Below are 16,361 nucleotides of genomic sequence, written 5' to 3'. Positions count from 1 at the left end.
GGATGCTATCTCTTTAAAATCCACGGGCACTTCCCTTCTAACTAGTGGTGATAATGTCTCACCTGCAACAGTACAGTAAAAAGTATTCCCTGATAGGAACATAACTCTTTAATAGAATGTGGTTTTCCAGAAATTGAAAAAAACAATTCTTTTTCTTCCAAAAAAACAACATACAACCAAGAACAAGTGCACACACAGCAACTTCCAACAGAAAGTTGTGTAAACCAAAATTCACCATGTCTGTCTCCCATGAAAATATTTTAGCACAGGAATTGAATTCATAAAGAGAAAGAAAGGAGATTTGGTGTTTGTCATCATTAAATTTAAACCAAGCAGGAGTCTTGGGTTTGAGCAAAGATGAAGACAAGATAGATAAGTAGTCTTTCCTTGAAGGACAGAACGCATCATATGAACTTCCAAGTAAAAGCAGATGGGGTTTCCATTCCCTGTAAGCATGAATATTCTATTAATCAATCCCATCCTGAAACAAGTACTGAAAGGCTATAAATGCTTCTTATATACAGAAGGAGCCCAGGCCAAAGCATACAAATGTTTGTATGGCTTATAACACATCACAAACCCTGTCACAGAGAGCTACTGCACCATCATCTCTAACCTGACTTGAACCATTCACAGTACACTTGACACTCAGTTGCTCCATCTTCTTCATAGCATTCTTCTTCCCCACAGGGCTGTGAATGACCTGATGATATAGCTCAAAGACTACACTTAATAAAGTTAACTAATAAGTTCTTCTTACACATCAAGATCTCATCTGTCATACGCAGACTGGAGAAAGATTTAATGCCCCAGTATTCACTAGACCTACGCTCTTACGCCTTAGCTACAAAGTGAGTGCTCCATGTAACAGGGACTGGCACTGAAGACAATCTCATACATAGGTTTAATGTCAAAAAAATAAATCCTTTTGACCTAAGTTAAGAGCCAAACCGTTGAGCAGTGCTCCAAAGTCCTCACTCATTCAGTGTCTCCTTCATTTCCCTTCTTATGATGAGAATTTCCACTCCTGAGAATGAACCTTGGTTCAACCTTGACTTTCATAACTCTCAGCAACTTGCTCCAAAAGAACTGTTATCTGGAAACAGTATCCACGTACTTCTCTAGGGTTATGCAATGCCACAAGTGATTCAGACAGATGAGGAATTCTGCCTGTTCGTTGGGGACAGGATGTTGAACAAATCATAACAATCTGCAATACATTCACCACCACAGAGCATAAGCATCCTTCAATTTAAGTAAGATTTTCTACAGTAGAAGTTTAAACCAAAACTACCTGATATGCATTATTTTATACTATTCAAATTAATTTTTATAATGCTCCATCACGATATCAGAATACAAAGTCCCATTCCATCACTGATAAAGGCAGCAGCACCACTTTCAGTGCAGTAAGCGGGTTGTGGTAGCAGTCAGAGACTGAGTCTAGAGGTGTGCCCCTGCTGTGCTAGCTCTTGCAGAATAGAACAAAAGATAGACTTTTGCCAAATAAATTATCATCCAAGTACTTTAATTCCTATTTTTCATTTGTGAAAAGTGATTCACTTGTAACTACTCAGTAAGTACAAAATGAGATTCTGCCAAGCTACAGGGCTTAATTCACTAGTGCTTATAAGATACTTTGAAATCCCGTAATAGGAAATTTCTAAGCAGCACAAGAGATTAAAGTAAAAGCTTTAAGACTGTCAAAATGCAACAGATGCCATTTGCTTCCACACAGATCTACTTGGGAAACAGTTCTAGAGCCAGTACTTTAATAGCTCACATACTGTATGGGTTTTTTCAAAAGCCATCAGGGCCTTAGAAATCCCACAGTGGTTATCTGGCATGACTGGGGAGCTGCTATGCCAGAAAAACACTCTGCTCGCCAGGATGAGGTAGGGGAGGCTCCTTTTTAATTGGGCTGATGATCAGTTCTCTTAAGGAAGGGCTTTTACTTCATTATTTGAAACCACTTCCTTAAGGATAAGAAGGAGAAAATTTAGCATGTGAACAGTGCAGCCGAAGAGCAAACGCACAGAAATGTGATATCTGATCAGAGGGACGCTTTCAATCTGAGCTTCAGAGGCCACTTGTTCAATAGGAGAGGGAAAAGCAGTTTTGGATTCCTTTAAGTTTGTTAAAAAGATGTAAAAATACATCAGAGGTGTCACAGGGACTTACAGAGTTTTCTTGCATCTTAATTTCCTTTCATAAAGAACACAATCAACTTCATCGTACAGCACAAAAAGGTTGTACCCATATTTATAAAGTTGTTTACAAGATTCTGCTTTAATGCACATCATCACCCCCAGATCCAACATCACCCACAGGAGTGCTCATTTTTAAAAGTCCAAAGTTCTTCATAATCAGCATAATCAGAGTGCAGTGACATCACATCTGATGAAGATCAAATGTGGCATCTCTGTATTTCACTCCAGCTATTTATGTTGCACCGCTAAATCATATTTAGCCACTTACTTCCCCACATCCCCCCAAGAAAAAGCAGTGTTTACAAATATAAAGAGCTGCTAAATTCACATCAACCTGTGATGTGCTCAGAGTCTAAATACAATAAATCCGCTACTTTTTCCCTCCCTATTCAGCAGGTTTCTTTTCTTTCCCCATGGACAGAATCAAAACACAGAGAGATTGCAAAACTTGTAATTACAGATTATACTGAAGACTCAAGAGATTCCTCTAGTTCAGATTAGCTCCCAAACTCCTAGATGCTCATTTTAATTGAGGTTTGATAGCTTTATTCTCTTTTTACTCACGCTGCCTTTGCATCGGTACATGTGTCTCAGACTCTTAGTTTTTATCCTTTATTATCCTTTATGTTCATGCATGAGGTACCCTTTAAATTCAACCTGTTGTGACTTCTCATCTTTATATATGTAACGTTCTCCTTGCAACTCAAGTCCAGGATTTCACAGTAATTCACTCAAATCATGTAAAGTTTGGGGAAAAATTGTTTCATCTTTCTATTCCACGCCATGCCTCAGCACTTCGAGTCATCAGAAGGCGGCTCATTCACCACCAATTTATTAGCTTCAGAACTTGCAATCAGCTTTTCCAAGGAAGCCCTTTGAGAACAGGCACACAGAAGGAAGCCGCAGAAGTGGGGAGGTTGCAGTAAATGTGCTGATTAACGAAGCACTAGATGGCACCCTCGCATTCAGCTCCTGAGAGGCTTTTACAGCCCTTTCCTCACCCAGGTTTGAAAACAAGACAGGTACCTGCATTACATTCAGGTCAAGAACGAGAGTTTTTAAGTCTTTACATAGGAATGTGTCTAGGAAATACAGTCAAATTTAATAGTACCAGATTACAGATAAAAGAATTTAAATCTTTATTCTGATCTACATGAACACATCTTAGCTCTTCCAAATTAAAAACCAATTAGAAATAAGCAATCCCATCACTGCAAGCAGTATAAAAGCAGCCTTTATAGAAAAATATCACGTTAACATGTTTCTTTTCTTCTTGCCACTAAACAGCCCAGAAAAAGTGGCAAGTCATCTTTGAAAATCCACCTGAGTGCCCCTGTAAATGCTGGACAAGTCAGTGGAGTTGATGGTATGCAAAGATTAATCTTCCTGAATCAACAAGGTCTTTGTGTGCTGGCATGCACCTATTTCCAGTGCTATTTGGATGCAAGGAGGCACTGTTATCTCTAGACAGCACACTGATAAGAAAATTCAGGCTTTGAGCAATTAAATAATGTGGTCAAAAGCACAGAGGAAATCCATGTCAGAGCAAGGAAGTGAAGCCATTCCAGGTCAGGGACTTACCAGAGGCACTCTCTCTTGCTCTCACTCCCAGCATGTCTTGGGACTTGCTTAAAGTGCATGTCAAACTGGTAACAGGCAAATTCCAGTCAGGCCTTACACACAGCATCAAGGACTTGAAATAGGTACCTGAGTCATGGCGTCCTTTTCAAAACTATCTCATACAACCAATATTCTCCTTTTCTGAAGCAAGGACAAACCAGGATGTTCTATCTTGTCTCTGAATTATTGCCATGAAACTTGATTATGGCAGAGAAAGATCACCAAGAAGATGGGCATGGAATTCTACACAGTTTTTGCACCACTGAAAGAATAAAGGGCCATGGCAGGCAGATAACTGAGAAAGCTATTTCAGGGTGGTATAATGGAAAACAAGATTAGTAGGTAAAGAATGGCTTAGGAAGCAGAGAAACTCAAAGGAAAAAAATTATGTAACAACAAATGTGCTACAGTATTAGTTGGAATAATAAAAAGCAGGCAGCTCTAGGCCTTGGTAAAGTCTAATTCAGATGACTGAAGTGGATTTTACAAAAGCCACTTCAGTTACACCAGGGTACATGAGGTCAGAATTGGACCCAAAGAACCTAATCTCTCACCATATCAACAAGTCAGCAGGTGGTCAAGACAGTCCAGCTGGAGAATGGGCTCAAATTTTCAGTGAGCTAATGCACACTAATCTTTCACTTCTGCAGACCTGGATTCAAAACTTCAGATCATGAACTAAAATTAGTCTGCTGCTTTCATAAGAGTCCCCATTTGTGCACAGCACAAAACCACCATAAAAACTGTCATGACTGGCAACCTCACTAAGACAGGCCCAGCTCAGCAATAGCAGGAAATGTTGTAAGTCAGGATTGAAGCACACTGGCACAGCTGTGGATGCAATTTTATACTCTGCCCACATTATGCTTGCCAAAGCCAAATGTTTTTTCTCCTTGACTTCTGCAAGTGCCACATTCAGGCTGAAAAAACAAAAAGAGAGAAAGGAAAGAAAAGAAATAGCGACTGAATCATTGCAGGCACTGGAACCAGCACTACCGATTCACACTGTGCATCTGCAGCAAAGGCAGCGATCTGGCATAGGATATATATTTGCTGAGAGTTTATTTACATTATGTAGTTGTAGGTTTGGTTATTTTTGGTTGTTTTGGGTTTTTTGTTGGGGGGGGGGACACCTTTTTTCTTTACATAGTATATAGCTTCTTTTTGTCCCATAATAACGGTGCACATTGCTAAACTGGGTCTGTAACTTTTGATCTAGACTAAGTCAAAGTACTGTAAAACCAGAATATTCTCTCACTCAAGTGACTGTCCCCGCGTAGCTGACTAGTGACCCAACCTGGGAGCATCCTTGATTTATTAACATAAAATATTCATAGTTATCCATGACAGTGCAAACTCCTGGATAATCAGCCACATGTCAATTAGGAGAAATTACATCCAACTCCTAAGACCAATATAACATCATGTATTAATACAGGCTGTCACATTCCAGAATTGAAGTGCTCCTGAACTATGGCCTATCCCTCTAAAACCATTTAGTATTGAGATGGGTTTTTTCCAAGTAACTTTTCTCCCATGCATCAAACTTCCAGCCAAAACAGGCACTGAAAAATAAGGTCTTCAGTAACACATAAGGTAGTAGAAAAATGAGCAGGTGGTTATGAAATCTTTAAGATAACAACAAAGGAACACACAAGGCTGAAATAAGGGAAATAAGAAGGAATCCATTGATACAGCAGCTTCATTAATTGTTCTATTTGACAGTTATCAGCCCTAAATAATGTGACTCCACTACAGCACAGAATTAAATGAGACTGGCTGACTGGAATTAAATAAAGCAGGACCGTAACTTTTTGCCAGCAAAAATACAAAAGCCAGATAACAGTAGCTGCAGTAGTTGCTGTTAATCCCAGGAAACAGTTTTTCTCCTTTTGCCAAAGCAGCTCTTCTTCCCAAGAGCAATTCTCACTCCGAGGCCAAGGTGGTGCTCAAATATAGTAAGTAATAACCACCTTTCTCAGCAGCTACCTGCTTCAACTCTACACCTTCCCATGCATTCAGGCAGGGAAAGAACATTGGCTTCCATGCAATGGAGCTCATACACGTATAGCTACTAATATAAAAACGTGTACAGCCAAAGGTAACAGGTTTAAAGTGTTTTATGAAGCTACCAGTTCAGCTACATCTTACATATTCTAACAACACTCTGTGCTCCTCATGTGGACTATAAAGAATAGCTTCTATTCAAGAAAGTTTCTGTGAACTTCTAGATAAACATGACAACCTCTCCAGCTATGTTTTGGGTCCTTACAGTTTTTGTTCTTCATATCATTAGAGTTTGCTTGTATTTCAAAGATCTCAGAAAAAAGTGTTTGAGAAACACCAATAAGACACTTGGAATTTCCCTTCAACTAACGTATTAATACACTGAGTAGTCTTTACTAATAGGGTTGACTTCACTGGCTATTTTTGTCTTGTAGGCTCCATGTCTTTAGCAACTTTGCAGGAAGAAGAAAGCCTAAGGTAGATTACTTGGACTGCAAAGCAGAAAGAGACTAGTTCTATTTCTGTAGCTACAAACCCAAGGAGTAAATAACAAATAGAACCTGAAGCTGGCCACAGAATCAAGATGTTTTTTCTGTGCATTTACAACATCGTCACTCTGTTCCCATTTAATGATCTTCCTTAAAGAAGGAAAACACAGAATATCTGGAAATAAATATGCAATCTGCAGATTGAGCAGGTTGGACAGTGGAACACGATTTTCTGTGGCCCTAAGTGAGCATAGGCAATGCTTTGTTTTTCGGAAATGTTTCCAAGTGAAAAGTCAAGACATCTTTGGATCTATCTGAAAGTAAAACTTGCAACAATAAGAATGGACAGTCCCATTCTGGAAAGTTCATTTCTTGTTTCAGGTTCACAGTTACTCATGATCTCTGAACAACCTGGTCTACTGGAAGGTGTTCCTGCCTGCGGCAGAGGGTTGGAACTGGGTGAGCTTTAAAATCCCTCCCAATCCAAATTATCCTGTCATTCTGTGATTTTGTGATTCTGTATTAATGTGATACATGAATACATAAATGCAACAAAACTTCCATGAACAGAAGCTAAGGAATTCCACTGATATCCTAATTAGATGTGATAATAAAAATACCACACTTCTCTCCAGAAAAAGCCCTCTCATTTGACAGTGCTGTCAAAGAGAGACCCAGGTTTAAAATAACCCTTTCAGTTTCTATGGCAGGACCCCTTCCTGGTAGCAGCTCCCTCCTCAGTCACCTCCATGCATCATAGTTTTAGCTGAGCAGCTTTTGGCTAATTCACACCATCCTACCTCAAATGCTTACACAGGTGTGAGCAGCAGAACCTGGCTCCTTTGCAGACAGCTGTGGCAGGAAAAAAAATATCCTCAGCCTCCAGACCAAAAGCAAAGTGGGGAAGAAAGGAAAAAATCAATTGACTTCTGCTACCAAGTAAAAACTTTACAGCTGTTTTAAAAAGGTACTGAGCTACCAATTTGCTTTCCTATCACAGCAGTTATTAGGCACACTCCTGGCTTTAATAACCATTTTCTGCTCCAACCATTTGTGTAATACAAAGAGGAGCACAGGGCAAGCAGAACTTGTTTAATTAGCAGTGCTGTTTGCTAAGCATTCAGAGGAAGTTACAGAACTGTGTGTTTCACCATAATGATACTTAATCTAAAGAAAATTTTCCTAAAATAGGATTTGTTTCCCTGACATGACATAAACATATTGTTCATGCTAATTACAGCTGATTCACACAATAAAGCAGCTACTGTAAAATTACAACACGGATATGTGAACAAGTTAGCACAGGGCAAAGTGGGTTATGAACCTTTAGGGTACATCACCTGTGCTGTGGTAACGCCATGCAAATGTTTGCATCCCATGGTAAATTAAAAGTAGCTGATCCTTACTGAAAGAGCTGTTGAAAGAATTCCTGCTCCTTTGCCAGCTAGACCTCTGGCTTTGAACAGATGTGGTCAGAAACTACATGAGACCAAGTCCTGGCAGGAATTACAAATCAAGATACTACCATTAAGCAAGAAGAAATACCAACCCCGTTTAAAACGTTGTAACCCCTATCACAGGCTTTGGTCAAAATACAATTTTGCCTGCTCTTTCTGGGCTTGTTTCTTAGAAACTACTTATTCCAAATGCTTAAAGAAGTGTCCTGGCCATTAATCCAACATTTGTATGGTTGCAACGCAACACGTTTCAGCAGCCGTTGGTCTGACAGAGTGCTTTAACTCAAACTGTTTCTCTACAAACATCTTGACATATGGAGAACATTATCCTGGTGCTTGTGATGATCTAAGGTCTATATGCTGTTGTAACAGCAAGAAATACTTAAGTATTTAGAAAGGAAAAGTGAAGAGCAGGTTGAGTGTATACACAGATATATGGATAAAGTTTCCAGCAGTCTCTAGGGAATTTTGACACACAACATAAACAATTATGACAAGTGCAAGAGTTATCCGAATCTTCCTAGATTACCCTATAAAAGTTTTTTCTCATACATGTAATGTTTTGGATACTAGCAGTAGTAGTTACTGGAATGAAGAATTACTTCTGTAAGTTTGGGACTGTGTCTAATATAACTAAATAACTCTGGAACAAGCCTTCTGATAACTCAACCAGAATATTATTGCCTGATATTGATCCAAGAACTGAGCTGAAATTTGGAAGTTTGAGTTCTTTCAGTTAGAATGGAAAATACTTGAACTACCACAGCTCTGATTCCAGATTTCACAATAAGTTTCAGATATTCCCTTTATCTTCTCTCTGAAGTGACAGCCCTAGTGCTATTATGCCTCGTGGCCTTTGAAACACAACAATTTATCAGAAAATACAACCCAAAAACCCATCACCTACAAATCATCTCCTTCATCTGAGACACATTATTAAAGATTTTAATGCCTGCATATGTCTGGCATTTTAATGTAGATATTAGTCATAATAAAATTCCAGTTTGTTTATTCATTTTCATAGCTACCCAGATAGCTTTTTCAATTCCAGAAATCCATTTTGGAAAACAGCTCAGGTTTTGGATGGGTACAAGCCTCCAGACAGTGCCCTTATCTGATACCGACTATACAACTCATTTTCAGAACTTCTCTTTAGTTGTATCAGGTACTCCAGCCCAGTAACTGCTGCTGAGCCCCTGGGAGAGGGCAGCATGCTTGTGACACTTTCTTCCGCCTCACTCTGTACTTGCAGAAGTCCTTGTTCTAGTCATCCATTTTTCCCCTCACAGGACCAGTTTCTAATGACCTGTTCCCCTCCTTTGTTTGCATCACTGATATTTTTCCTTGTTTCTGCAAATCTTTACACGTGTCATGAGCTTGACTCAGGTATTAATGACCATTTCTTTTATTTTCTCCAAGGACTGTCTAAGATTCAGCAGCAAATGCTATGGTCTCCTGGAGGCACCTTTTGTCTCCTTTTCCTGATCTTGCTCTGGAAATCCAAATGCAACTGAGCAACAGCACCTGGACACCTATTCCTTGGAAAGGTAGTTGATGAGATGGGAAGTTTTCAAGCTGCAAGGTACTGAATCAGAACTAACCAGATGGTCTCCCACTAGTATTTAGCTATGTTGAAACTGATGGCTGACTCCCAAACCCATACCCAGTGCCTGCATCTCCTGGCAAAAGCCTTTTTACAGATAGCAAATTCTGCAGCATTGCTTTGCTTGGCTGATGGTGGCCAGCTGAGACACAATACAGATTAGACTCATATACATTGCTGGTTTTGCACTTGGACTTGACCCATTTGAGCTCTCCCTTTGGAACTCACCCCATTACCAAGAAAGTTCAATAAATGTTCCATCCCACTCAAGTTCTTTTACTACCTTAACCCTCTGACATAGCCAATCTCCGATGACACATCTCAGATCTCAGAGCTTCCCAGGTCTCCTGTGTTCCACTGAATTTCCTTCCTGACAAGAGCCACCACAGATCTGTCCCCACATTTCACACTGCTGCATTCCACCATCTACCCAGACCCTATAACAAGCACTCCTTGGTCCTTTTTAGGAAAACTTTACTCATTATTCCACTTCTCATGAACCCTCCCAGTTTAGTCATAGCACTTTCTGGAAATATTTTGAGCTGCTCAAGCATCTCCTGATTGTCATTTCTTCTTTGTGACCTAAATAAGTTGGCAGACTTCGGGGTCAGACATCTGAATGAATCAAGACAGGAAATAGTTGATAGAGCCCTTCCCATTCGGAAAGATCTTATAAAGCTGTATATTCCTACATGCAGCAGGAATCAAGAGTAGTTGTGCGTTCACCAGCTCCAGCCTCTTTCTAGCTAGCACTGACTCTCAAGCACTCCTTCCTTCCCTGCTTTGCCACCTATCAGAGCTCTTGTGACTACTGTCTCCCTTCTGCCACTTCTCTCATCCCCTTTCTTCCCACTTTCACCTTCAAACAATGACATTCTGCTACCCCATCTGCATTTCACACACATTTGCTTTCCAGGCCTGTGCTTAGAGGGGAGGCTTCTAATGCTCTGCTTCTCCCATTTGGTTTCATGAGGGTGCTCTCCTGCTGAAAGCCATCCCCGTACACTCTACTGTCCAGCTGGACACCCTTCGAGCATGCTCATGTTCCCTCACCTCAGGTCAGCCAGCTCACAGGAGGCCAGTAGCTACCATTAGTCAATTATATTCCTGATCTGAGAGACAGAAGCTCTGTCCTTGCATCTTCTTTTCTTCTGGAAATAACAGTAGCGCTAGTTAGCACCAACTTGAACATTTCCTTTTGTCACTGCAGCATTAGTCCACAGGAACCAAGGCAAGCAGTGGGACTGTCTTTTGGTGTTTGAAACTAATGACTGGAGACTTCAGTCTCCAAGCGCCTATTCCAATTGATTAAGTTGTGGCAACCCCATTACAACAGTGAGATGAAATGTTAACTCACGGATCTTGCACAAGAGTTTAACCAAAGGCATTGCATACCTTGCATTTCTGACACTCTACATCCATGGACGTCATTGGGTTCATTTCTCATATGACAAGCAACAACTTGATCAAGTTTACTTGGCTTAACATGTGCCCAAGAACCACATCTTGCATGAACTATGCTGTCAGGTCCCCAAGGAGGACAAATCGTATAGTACTCCTCCCTCTGCTCTTTAGATGGAATATCATGTCCCCAGATCTGGCCAAGAGCATCCCAGCAGGGTCTAACTTCCTGCAGTAGACTCAGCTTCACTCAATGGGAAAATTAATAATGGAGAATAAAAATTAAAAATACTACTTTTAACTGCCTGCAAAAGTGAGCATCTCTTTAGCTGTCAGCTCAATTAGTTCTGTTAGGAATTAATTTGTTAATGCTGCCACAACTACAGGTTTCCAAAGCCCACACAAGAACAAATTACATGGGGTGGGGTGAGAGAAAGGGGAAAAAGGTCTGGTTTTTTTTCAGATTAATTACAGTAGGGTTCAACAATTGGGAAACATGGATTGTACAAGAACTATTGCAACATGACAACCATTAACATGTTATTCTATAGAACATTTAGGTATTATGAATATTTTCCAGCTGGAATCTGTCCAGGTTTTCTTTTACCCAGTGCTCCATGTTTAGTCCAGGAACATTAATGATGAAAATCTAGACAGCGTTACATTGTGTGAACTATTAGATGTACACTGATGATACTTGATTTTATATTGCCTTTGGCTTAGTTCATAGAATTTAAATGATCTGAATTCTGGCTAGCATCTGCTGTCGAATGAGTAAACAGTAAATCAAACTTAAGACTTCATTACAGAGTTGAAAGTCTGTTTTCCTACAGACCTGGTGTACCACATGATGCAATCAAACACATTATCTGTCAAGCATCCAAAAATGAACTAAATGACTCATAAAAGTAATAAATAAGACACGGTCTCTGCCCCTGAAATACCTTACATTGTAAAATTAAAACAAGACTCCCAGAAAGACTAAATCCTTTGGAATCAAGTTAGTCCTATAATGGAAAGGGATAATGCGGGTTACACAATGTGATAAAGATACAGACACACTCCTAAAAGGAGTAGGAGCTGCCCAGAGCTGCATTAGCCTAATAGTCCCTGTGCATGCTTTCTCCCCACAGAAGATGAGCTGCTTACTCAGTAACTCTGTTCAGATGTTTTCACACTATTCCCCTGCGCGGTAGATTCTAGCTTTAACTCTAGATGAAGGTGTGTCCACTTCCCTGCTTTTAGTGTAATAACCTACAAACCCATGAGGTTGTCATGAGACACTTCTGTGTTTAACTGGGTCTTTGTTAGATAGCAATTGATAGGCATTTTCAGGAAATCAGTACTAATATTCTTTTTGACTACTGTTTCATCACATACTAACAGACACTCAGTACAGTTGAGCTCTGAAAGCTTTAACTTTAAAGCAAAAAATTCCTAGTTCTGTGCAGCAATAACCAAAGAAAAGCATAACTGCAGAGTGCACTCAGCAGGCACCCTTATGATTTACAATACAGCCTCATCAAGTTATGCCTGATGGAGAATGGGGAAGAATCCTTCTCTATCCCATCATGCCTGGCCTGTGTGACAGACAACAGCTGCTACTGAGATCATGTGCAGAAGGCAGAGTATATTTCAAGAATGCATTTAAACATGCAAACAAAGTTGGACATACACAGGGCCATACACATGTGAAAAGAAACATGAAATAGTGACAGAAGCTACCATTATACTGACTGCTACCATTTGCAATTAGGTGCTAAGCCTTTTCTATTTCAAACATACCTGGGTTTGTTATTGGAATAACAAATAACATAACAAACATGGACATAATAAACAATACTTGGCATTCTGTTAATTCAGACTTGCCAAAATTCATTACATTTAAATGTATTTGGACAACACCAGGCACAAAGCTCCAAATTTCTTCTTTGGTTCTAATAGCCAAGGTAGGCATCAGCACAGAATTAATTTCTCCAGGACAGCATTCATCTATGCTACCAAGAGATGAGCCCTGTTCTACACCCTGTCAGCCTTGTCCATCAATTCTAAGAGCTGCAACAAGCACAGCTTTCCAACTAGCATGGAGAATTTCAACCCAAATGGTCCATATTTGGAAATGTTTTGAGCAATTGAAAACATCTTCTGATGGTATGTGTCGGGCAAACTTAATAATAGGCAGCTGAGCCAGGTGGACCTATAATAAAATTACTGTTCTTTTGAGGTTCCACAGTCGAAGAGTTAATATAATTCGCCTACAGACAAAAATCTTCCAGAATATTGTTGTAAGTATTAGGATCACCTGATCTTCAGAATACACAACTTCATATGATGGCATATGTGCAGTTCTGGTGTCCTCAACATGAAAAGGACATGGAACTGTTGGAGCAAGTCCAGAGGAGGCCACGAGGATGATCAGGGGACTGGAGCACCTCCCGTATGAAGACAGGCTGAGGAAGTTGGGGCTGTTCAGCCTGGAGAAGAGAAGGCTGCGTGGAGACCTCAAAGAAGGGGGCCTATCGGGGTGCTGGGGAGGGACTCCTCATCAGGGACCGTAGAGACAGGACAAGGGGTAACGGGTTAAAACTTAAACAGGGGAAGTTTAGATTGGATATAAGGAGGAAGTTCTTTACTGTGAGGGTGGTGAGGCACTGGAATGGGTTGCCCAGGGAGGCTGTGAGTGCTCCATCCCTGGCGGTGTTCAAGGCCAGGTTGGATGAAGTCTTGGGTGGCATGGTTTAGTGTGGGGTGTCCCTGCCCATAGCAGGGTGGTTGGAACTAGATGATCTTGAGGTCCTTTTCCAACCCTAGCTATTCTATGATTCTATGACTTTTAAAGTAAAGTATCCACCAAGCTGAGATCAAATATATGCATTTTGTTATCAGCAGTGAGACTTCATAAAACTTCAGAGGCTTTCCAGACATTAATCAAATAGATTTTCCTTAGTGCATGTAGAAAGTCCCTGTATCACTAAGTACCAAATCAACACTTCCATGCAAGTAAACAAGCAGGAGATATAACCCTGGTCAGAGGACAGAAGACACTGAAATCTTGATTAATCAAGCATTATTTTAATATATACCTAGAAACAAAACTTTAACTCTGTCACAGTGGTGTGTCTCCCTAGAAGTAAAATGTGAAAGGAAAGGAATGCAAATGAAAGGTATTCAGCATGTTTTTCTTTCAGATGCAATAATCATAAGGCCAGTCTAATTTATCCCAAGTGACATGTTATTCCATTAGCAGTCCACAAAATTTCTCCAGAATCAGGCCCTGAGTATTCTCTGCTGCTAGCAATAATCTTTACAATTCTGCTTTAAAGTACCTTTACTACGTGACTAGGTTCATGCTCCAAATTGATAGGCCACATAAAATGTAACAAATACAAATACTCCCTTATGTTAGCAAGTGAACTACATTTATCGGTCCTTAACAGGACAATCCTTAAACCTTCCAAAGATCACCTGATTCATTCTCCCTCCTGGATAATTTCAGCAGAACCTAATCCTTTTACTACTTAATGCTTCAAATACAGTAAAGCTCTTTGCATTTTACCGCAAGTCTGCACTCAGCTTATGCTGGTTCAGAGCTGAGACCTATTTTCACTCATGACAAAGCGAACGTACACTGAAATGTAGCTACTCTGATATCCTATAGACTGAGTATTAGCAAGCAACTGGGGAGAAACAGCAAGGAATTGTCACCTCGGAACAAACTGGCAGTAAGGGAGTGGGGGGAGTTCTCCCTGCCTTCCCAAATGCAGTTCCACTCTCAGTGTTCTCATCTGCCAGAACCCAGTACAGAAGGCAACGAATACTCAACACTAGCAACAAGCGTATCTTCAGCCAAGAGATAAACCCACACAAGAAAGTGTGCAAAGGATTCCAAACATATCTAGATACATATATGTGTATAAATATGAAAAGCAGCCTTTGAGCCCCATATTTAAAAGTGTACATGATTTATTACCATCAAACGAGGTGTAAAAAAGCACAGATCTTGCCTGGCCTAAGTTGAGAGCAACACTAAGTGCCCATAGACTCTGCCTGCCTTGAGAAATCAGTTCCTGCTGTAAAATAACAGACTTTAGCACATTCTGTAGAATGACATCACCCAAAGCTGGCTGCCAAAAATGTTGCTTTTACATTTCTTCAACAAGAAGATTTCCTTTCACCACTCTTTTTCATTTCTTATTCTTTCTTTAGTTAGTCAGTCACCCAAAACTACCAAAGTTCTAAGTAATTCCAGGCCTATAGATTAGCAGCTTTTAACACAAGCAAGTGACTGTGCCTTTTAAAAATGTCATGTCTATATGCATCTTTTTGTCTGGTTCTTTTTAGCAAATTTACATTTGCAACTGTGCTGAGTTAAAATAATATAAGTCAATGCAATTACCACACTGAAATGGGGTTTTTCCTTTTGATTTATCACTTTACCTCTGAAGAATACTCCATTTGATGTGAACAGTGAAACTATGGGGATCCATTTAGCAAGCTGCAGGTAACCCACTGGAAATTACTAAACATGAGCTATAAAATCAATCAGTCAAACAAGAAAACTTGCATTGCCAAGGAAGCTGTTTAAAGCTTACTGGAGGACAATTACAAGTGATGCATCCCACTTTCCCAAGTAGAACAAACAAACAACAAAACCCTGCCAAATTAGTTGCAGAAATTATGGTTCTTTCACTGAAATCCTCAAGATAAGCTTTCCTTTTCCACTTCTGATGAGGGTTTTACATCTTACCTTTGCAAAAGCTGCAGCACACAGCTCTTCAGTACCCATTACTCTCAGGTGTTGCTACTTTCTCCCATTAGCAAGCTTTCTGAAGTCAAGCTCCTCACTGCAGAAGTTGTGTCTTCATTACTAGGTTTGAACCTAAATAAGATAACTCAGTATTAGCTAATGCTGTAAAGGCTGGGATTATTTCCCTTTGGAAAAGAATAAAAACTGCAGGTTGCTCAAGCTAGGAGCTAAGAGTCATATATGCAACCCAATGCTGTTTCTTTGATTTAAGAATGCTTTAAGTTCCTCTTGTAATTCTTAAGAAAATGAACAGAAATACTAGTGAAATGCAGATTGTTTTGGACAGCAGCTGAACCAGTCACAGACCTAATTGCGAAGTACTTTGTACGGTACAGGAATTAAAGCAACCTTAGAGAACAACCTAGTTGCATCAAAGGCAGAGACCAGATAGTCCAATGCAATGCATACTCCTAAGAACTATTTATATAGTGTATATGTGTGCAGTAGCTTTTAAAGACAGAGCTTTGGAGGCAACAATATTCTCAGTTATTTTTCTCAGAGCTTCCACAATAATTATTTTCATGCAGATTGATTACATTAGGAAAAAGGAGAACTGTAGATGAATACAACTCTTGCTTTGCCTATAAAGCAGCTCGTATCTAGCGTTCTCCAAGAACACACTGCAGTGCTCATGTGAGAAATATTTTAAACAGTTAATAATAAAAATTAATGGATTTTATTAATTAAATAAAAAGTCACACAATCTAGGCAATAATAAAATAAGAACCCCAAATTTGCACTGAATTAGCTTGTTATCTATGCCCACGT

The 16,361-nt window shown here is 39.9% G+C and overlaps 1 long non-coding RNA gene across 1 annotated transcript in view; it reads right to left on the bottom strand.

Moving 5' to 3' along the window:
- Positions 1-15,653, bottom strand: part of LOC136019597 (uncharacterized) — a 56,341-nt gene extending 40,688 nt beyond the window's left edge. The window contains exon 1 of the long non-coding RNA XR_010614971.1: positions 15,534-15,653. This is a non-coding gene — a long non-coding RNA (uncharacterized LOC136019597). The remainder of the gene's footprint in view (positions 1-15,533) is intronic.
- Positions 15,654-16,361: the final 708 nt, after the last annotated feature.

The sequence above is a fragment of the Lathamus discolor genome, chromosome 9, assembly GCF_037157495.1.
Source record: "Lathamus discolor isolate bLatDis1 chromosome 9, bLatDis1.hap1, whole genome shotgun sequence".
In the NCBI taxonomy this organism is placed as follows: Eukaryota; Metazoa; Chordata; class Aves; order Psittaciformes; family Psittacidae; genus Lathamus; species Lathamus discolor.
The sequence above is the reverse complement of the archived record's forward strand: the minus strand, read 5'-3'. Positions and strand labels throughout refer to the sequence as shown.